This window comes from Podarcis cretensis, assembly GCF_951804945.1.
Source record: "Podarcis cretensis genome assembly, chromosome: 1".
NCBI lineage: Eukaryota > Metazoa > Chordata > Lepidosauria > Squamata > Lacertidae > Podarcis > Podarcis cretensis.
Window position 1 is genome coordinate 39,244,763 of NC_137170.1, and position 8,419 is coordinate 39,253,181.

The window sequence follows — 8,419 nt, forward strand, 5'->3', positions numbered from 1 at the left end:
GCTTGAAATGAGATGTGAATTCAAGGTGAGCAGACTTTTCATCTTAATGAATGCATTATTGGAAAGTTTTCACTGCCAAATGAAAGGCTCTTATTGTGGATCTGTATCAAACATCCACCAAAAGGCATAGCATATGCTCACAGCAAACCCAAATTGGGGTTCTTCCTCCCCTCTGTTTTCAGAGTGTAGATTTCCCCCCCTCCATGCCCTGCACCTTCTTTTGTTTCAAACAATTTCAGATTCCCCCCAGCGTTCTCATGTGCCCAGCTAAAGCACTGAGCACTCAGTTGCCATAGAAACAAAAAGGACAGAAACCGTTTATGTATTTCAAAAGCCGACAGCCTCTATGCTGTGGATTTTGATAACTGAACCTAAACATTAGCCGCCCTTAAAAATAAAAAAAGACAGCTGTGACGTTTGTTTCTCTCTTTCTCTTTCTCTATTGCTAGGGGAAATGAGGCAACTATTTGTTTAGCTTTCTTCTCATCTGCTTTACAAATAGTTCAAGTTTCAGAGTTAATTTCCCCCCTCCTTAAGTATTTATTAAGTCAGAATGGAAACAAACAGAGAGTGAGTAGGCAAACATTACAAGCATCCCCATAGTTAAAGAAAGGCTAATTGCACTTCTAATCTTCAAGGGAAACCTTGACAAAATGTTGTGTTTTCAATTGCATCTAATGATTATATCTGGTATGGTAACATATAGGGAACAGCCCCCCAATCAGCCTAGCAGTGCAGCTTCCAATCACTTCAAAGACGCTATAGCGTAATGGGCGTGCTTGTTTGTGGAAGGAAGGTAATCTCAGAGGTAGATCATTTGCTTTGAATGTAAAAGGCCCCACATTCAACCCCAAGGGTCTCAGGTAACAGAGCTTGAAAAAGACTTTCCCTGGAAAGGGAAATCTTTAAAAAAAGGTTTATAGGAAACTGCCATGTACTGAGGTCCATCAATCAATCTCTTTATTGCGGTCAATAACTAGTATTTACAAAAGATACTCTGAACAAATGTATAAATCAGAACCAAGCAAAACAAATTAGAGAGCCCTAATGATAAATTTAGGGATGCGGGTGGCACTGTGGTCTAAACCACAGAGCCTAGGACTTGCCGATCAGAAGGTTGGAGGTTCGAATCCCTGCCATGGGGTGAGCTCCTGTTGCTCGGTCCCAGCTCCTGCCAACCTAGCAGTTTGAAAGCTTCTGGTGGAAAGGTAAACAGCATTTCTGTGCACTGCTCTAGTTCACCAGAAGTAGCTTAGTCATGCTGGCCACATGACCCGGAAGCTGTACGCCGGCTCCCTCGGCCAATAAAGCGAGATGAGTGCCACAACCCCAGAGTCGTTTGCGACTGGACCTAATGGTCAGTGGTCCCTTTACCTTTAATGATAAATTTACTAGTAACTGTATCATACTATAAAATGTTGAGGGCAGAGAATAAAACTATAAGTTTGCTAAATTAGTCCTTGTTGAATTTTACATGCAGCAGCACAATATTTAGCCAGCCTGGAAGAGGTGGATGTGTTATGGTCTGGAACTAAGAAAGCACAAATCATCAGAACTCTCTCTAGGCCACACCCCTTCATTGGCCCAGGATGCTTCTGCCTGTTTGAAAGAACATGCCCTTGACTTCTGCTTGTTCTTCCTCCTGCAATGGTAACAAAGCATCTCCACATGTTATGTTCTGATTACTGTTCTCCATAACACTTCCTTCTTCCCTTACTGCACAAAATAAAATAAAAATCATTTTCAAAACATCTGAGCAATGTATGCAGAATAACCCTATCTAATAATGGCTATTTGCAAATTTTATTTTTTCCTAGAACCTTTGGGAGTGCAGCATATCCAAGGCGATACCTTATAAAAGTGGGGAGAATAGCTGCCTTCTTCACTGCTCAATTAATAGCTGGACAAGATATTGTTGCCCATTACCATAGCACATGAGAGCTGGGCGACAGATGTCGTAGTATTGAACTGAAATGGTAATGTAAGAATAGAAAACAGTTAATCTTTTGGCAGCTAACACCACCTCCTAAAATAGACCTTTTACTCCAGCCGGTAAAACGATGCAGGGTGTATTTGAGGAGGAGGGGGAAATCACCGGCTTTGGCTATGCAGCAATAAATACTGCATGTTAATAGCTGCAGCCATAACTGTGAATTGGTCTCTGGGGCATCTTCAAATGTCCATCAGAAAAGCAATCTGGAAGCTCTGTGTGGGGATATCAAGGCTTCTGAAGGCCATGGCCAAGACAGTTTTGGAAAATAAAGAATCCTGTGACGAATAGGTAGGAGAATGGAATGAAACCAGGTGAACAAAAGAACAAAAAGAGAGCTGTCTTTCAAAATATCATCTGTCAAGGAGAATATCCTTATCATTCTGCACCAGTCCCAGTAGTCATGGGGAGGGTGGGTGGGGAGAAATAACAACTATCCAGGACAGTGTGGTGTGTTAATCACAAGCTCATAACTGGCAGTAAAGCTGAAAGGACCATGGTGAATAATTTCCATGCAGAGGCCCAGAACAGGCAAGCCATGTCATTTGTAACATCTGCCTCGAGAAACTCCAGCCAAAATGAGCTAGTTAGAAAGTTTACATCGCTGGCACTTTCTTTCTCATCCAGGAAAGTTGGCTTGGAAAGGCTCCGGGGATTTGACATCCTGAAAGCGTTTTTATCAAACAGATAAAATGGAAGGACTTGAATGCTTAAAAAGATGACATTTCTACGCCTGTGCCTTTATCAGAACTGTGTAAGTTTTATTACACAAATAAATTGTTTCTCCTCCACCCCCCAAAGATACGGCATTAAAAAGCCTTCGGAGTTTCAGTTGTTTTATGTTTGGCATTAGCTGATTTACAACTGCAGTGAAATTATGAGGGAAGGTAAAAAATAAAAGTGTAAAAGTTTAGCATTTCTCTCCCTCCCTTCATCCCTATTATAAGGATATAAATATATATATTTCCTTATAGGGAAAGCTATAATATGCACACATAGGGTTGTATTCAGCATTAGCCATACTCAAGAGTAGACCTAGTGAAACTGCTGGACATGACTGACCTAGGTTTTGTTAATTTAAATAGGTTTACTCTGAGTAGAACTGAGTTGACTATTCATATTGTCCTATGATAAGTGGAATCCATTGTACAACAGAGACTTCCTTATCACCTTCTAGAGCTGGCAAATAAGAACCCAGAGTTGTTACCTGCCCATAATGGAATTGGCTGTATATGGGAGATGCATGAAAGAGAGTCGGTCTCCTCCCTTATGTAGAACAAAGCAAAGACCTGCAATCCAAAGGAAGACCTAGAAGCTTGGTTCATAGCAAGTATCTCACAGCATTTGTGGAGTTCCCTGAGGGAAATGCAATCTGGACACATACTTTGCATGCGGAAAGTTCAGTTCCTAGCATCTCCAGGTGCCTGAGACATTGGGGAGATGGTGCCAGTCAGAGTAGGTATTACTAGGTTATATGGATAAAAATATTGACTTGTTATAAGGCAACTTTGTATGGGTCAGGGCTGGAGTCAGGCGTAGGTCAGGAGCAAAATACTGAATCAGCTGAGGCCAGTGAAGTCAATTATTTATTCAAGGAAACAAGTTGTCAGGCTTGAGGAATTCTCTCCCTCCCCTGATGGCACCAAGACACAGGGAGGAAACAAGAAAGTTCTTACTTATAATTTTATTCAGTCATCACGATGAAAGACAAGAAATCTAGTCATTCCTCAGTGATGGTGTTGCTTGCACTGAGCTCCTCCCCCTTCCCTTCTAGCAGCAACACTGGCCTCTATGGCAGGGGTCAGCAAACTTTTTCAGCAGGGGGCTGGTCCATTGTCCATCAGACCTTGTGGGGGGACCGGACTATATTTTGGAAAAAAATTAATAAACGAATTCCTATACCCCACAAATAACCCAGAGATGCATTTTAAATAAAAGCACACATTCTGCTCATGTAAAAACACGCCGATTCCCAGACCGTCCACAGGACAGATTTAGAAGGCGATTGAGCTGGATCCGGCCCCCGGGCCTTAGTTTGCCTACCCATGCTATATGGCGTCTGCCTGTGGACAATTTCCTCTATGCCCTTTGTTCTTAATAAACGTCGTGTTTGGGAGAAGGGGGTCAGTTATGCTGTTCAGTAATGTGTCAGGTAGCTGCTCTGCCTCCCCTCCTCCTTCTCCTAATGCCTCATAACTGCTGTTTGCCTCTCTCTGAGCTGTTATCTCCCTCAAGGCCCTGCTGTAATTTGAGACTGCCTTCCTCCTCTCTAGAAGCTACAGTAGAAGATAGGGTGACCTCCACCATTCCTCCTCCTCTTCAGTCCAGTTCCTGACACAAACCACATCTCCTGCCTAGTGGACTCAGCAACTCTTTCTAGAAGGTCTTGCGCTGATGAAACAGTTGCGAGGACTGAAGGCCCATGCCTTCCCAGTGCCAACTAGGACACCTCCTCTCCAGGGTCTCCCCCACGGCTGCATCTGTGCACAACCTGCCTCTGCTCCGCTTTCTTCATTTCTCTGCATGTTCTAGGGGACCAGTGGGGAGGGGAGCTGGTTGCAGCAGGAGGGGGAGACTCCCTCGCTTCTGCTTCTGCCTCAGAGTCTGAACTGTGCTGTGCCACAGACTCTTCCTGTTCACTAAACCTTGTCACCACTTCTGCTTCTGCCACCTTCTCTTTCCAGTCTGCTCCTTCTCCTCTGACCACTCCTCTGTTGGGATGTGTCCAAGGAAACGGGAGCCCCCAGCTGGCTCCAGCCCACCCGCCGGCAGCCGGGTGATCTCCGGTCCTTGGATCAGCATGTAACTGCGACTCGAGCTTCAGAAACCAGCAGAGAATAAAACTCTTCGCAACAGAAGGGCAGATAGAGGCTGTGTAAAGTGTATTTACTGGTTGGACAGTGTTCTCGAAGCTACAAACATGAGTTTGACCAAACTGTGGGAGGCAGTGGAAGACAGGAGTGCCTGGCATGCTCTGGTCCATGGGGTCACGAAGAGTCGGACACGACTAAACTACTAAACAACAACAAAGTGTATTTACAGGCATTTTATTCAGCATCAGGACAAAGGAAAAAACATGTCTTCTTCCTTTCATGTCCAAGCAAGAAGCATAAGCAAAAGCTATACACACAACGGAAGTTCCCAGCAAGCTGTTCTGGAATGTAAACAGACATGTGACATACAACAACTCCACATATCTGTTAAGGTGGAACAGAATATCGTAACATCCTCATCATCCCACCACCAATCCCCTGGCTCTGAGCCTTCTTCCTCTGAGGGTTCCTTAGAGGGTTCCCCAGCTGGTCCAGCATCCTGTTCTCACAGTGGCCAACCAAATGCCTATGGGAAGCCCAAAAGGAGGACTTAAGCACAGCAGTGCACCCCCCCCCCATTGTGATACCCAGCAACTGCTATGCTGACATGCTGACATTGACACCGGAGGTTGTACACAGCCAGTGCGGGTAGTAGCCACTGTTAGCTTTATTAAATGAGGAGGAAAGAGAACCTTGCATGCCACAACTTGGAGGAAAAGGTAGGCTATCAATGCAACCAACAAATAATAAATAATACTTTGGAAACAAATTTCTGTATGGTCTTGCAGCAGAGCTGCAGGTATTGTTCCCAAGACTCATGCCTGCACACACTATTGAAGCAACAGAATTATAAAGGTGGAAAGAATCTCATCTGGTCATAACCCTCCCACCAGTTCAGGAAATCCATTTGACAGTATCGCTGATAGGCACCCAGCCTCAGTTTTGCAGAGCCCACCACTTCCCATGGCAGTCTGTTCTACAGCTCGTACTGTCAGGAGATTCTTCATAATGTAGTCAAAATCCCCTTTCACATCGCTTGAACTTGGAGCAACAGAAAACAAACTTACTTCATCATCTACGCGACAGCCCTTCAAATATTTGTCAATGGCTATAACATAGCCTCTTAATTGTTTCTTCCCCAGGCAAAACACCCATCTCCTTCAGCCTTTTCTCAAAGGACTTGGTCTCTAGGCCCTTCACCATCTGTAAAATGTCAACAGATGGCTGTCAAAATATGACCAGCCCTGAGCCATTCACTGCAGATAAGCATTAACCCACAAGCATTTTGCTATGCTTCTAGGTCCCGATAAAGGAAACGGCTCTGCATGTTTTTAACCTGTCTATCTACTTCATTGCTAACTGAAATTGATACCATGCAAAACTTAATTCACAAGTTTATCTCTTGTTACCAAAAAGAAAGAAAGAAATCAAGCTTGCTGTACAGCCCCCATGTCATGGTTTGTTATAAAGCTCTCTATGCAGGTAATTACAGATGCAAAGAAATACGTTAATTTTTTCATGTTTGCTTGGAATTTATTAATTTATACAAGAATAAGCATAATTAGTGGAACTAATTAATTTCTCAGATTTAACTTATTTATCCTGAATATACCCACTCTGCAATGAGCAGCTATCCTGGCACTTTAATAAATGTAAATGAAGTGTGAACAAATGTTTTCCTTTTAATCATCTAGTTGCACAGAGAAATATGCATTCCCTGTGACTTTGTTCTGAGTTATTGTCTAACAGCTCTGCAAAGCTTTTAGGATGATTTGGTATCTACTGTTGCTTCAAGTCAATACATTCTCACTTTGAGGAAGCGACTCCATGGCATGGTGATGAAATGCCAGGCAGCGAGATTTTGCAATGGATGGCTAGTTCTGCTAACTATTCCTTGCAAAGCGTTCCCTAAGGGGCTTTTGGGAACAAGCAAAACACATCTTACATATGTTTTTGTGCATCTGCTGCTGTGGTTTGTTTTTTTTCCCGGTTAGAAAATAAAAATCATGGTATAAAAACAGAGGTCTAGCATGGAGCACTCAAAAACAGCGATCCTAAGCATTGTTGATGCGATTTACCTGCTACAAAAGAGACATTGAAGGATGTGCATCAATTTTATTGAAAAAAAAATGGACCTTGTTTGTTAATTATTGGAATATTACATTCCTGGATAAAATTAACTTTGCAGGCCACAACAATCTCTGAGTGGTGCAAGATTCCAGGAATTCCATGTGCTTGCTTACCCATGATTTGTGTTGTCATATGAAAGATGGAGCCAAGTTGTTTTCTCCTGCTCTGGATGATAGGACCTGAACCGATGGCTTCAAGTTATAAGAAAGGCAATTCTAACTAAACATCATGGAGAATGGCAATGTGAAATGTAATGTGAATTTTACCTCTTCCAGCTCTCTTTTCCAATACACAGAAACACACAGGCACCAACTAGCTCTCTCCCTCTCTGGCTTTCTTTCCAGCTCTTCTCCTTTCTCTCCCTCCATCCCTCCATCCCCCAAATTAGGCTCTCACCTTTTCTTCTCAGGTGCACGCCCTGCTGGTGGCAAATATCCCTTGCCCAAAGCACAATACAAACTAGAAATTCACTTTGGGCAAAATGTTGTACACCTCTCAGAAATGAAATAATTAATTCTTAGCTGAAGATTTATTCGGAGCCTGCTCTTGACATGCCAGAGCTGTTGCTCAACGCTGCATTTACTGTGACCACCCACACAACTGAAGATATCAGAGCCTGGGCTGGGATTAATGAGGTTTCAAAACAATTAAATAGTATGGGGCAGGGTGATCTTGGAGAAAACTAAAGCTTTATAATGGGACCTGTTCAGGTTTCAGCCAACTGCCCATGCCCTTTGTGAGGATATTCCATTCCATTCCACTACCCCTACCCTTCCAGTTTTCTGCCCCCCCCCCCCCGCAAACAGACAGCATGTTGCAACCAACAAGCTCAGTTCGAATTGGTCTCTTTGACGGGGGGGGGGGGCATCTACCCCTTAGGGTCACCATTAGTACTTATTATATTATGATAGTTCTACTTTGTCTTCTGAATAAAATGTAGATTGCAGATGTTGACAACACCAATTTTATTCATATTAAGGATTAATTAATCCAGAACTATGGTTCAGGCTGTTTTCTTAACTTTTTTATGTTAAACTGTTTGCAGAGCTTCAATTAATTTAAGATTTGAACTATTTAAAACATTGCTGCTGGAAGCTGAATCATCATTATAGATATATTTAATTTCATTAGATTCCATGCAAAAACATTGAATGTTTGTCTCTGCATGATAGGCTTAGGAATTTAGGACCATTTTGAAATAAATCCTTTTAAGTGTATTTTGCCTCCAAAAGAAATTTACTGTAATAATAATCCATTATTGCTAATCCCATTAATGGTTCAGCAGATTATGTTCTTATCATCCATACCTCCTTTCCATCATATATGAGTCCAATTCCAAACATGTTTACTTGGAAACAAGCCCGTTTGATTTCAGTGTGACTGACTTCTAAGTAAGTGTGCTTTGTACATCACAATCAATTCCAATTTCACTGTTGTTTCTTTTCTTTTTTAAGCACACCAAAATCCAATATTGGCTTAAACTTCA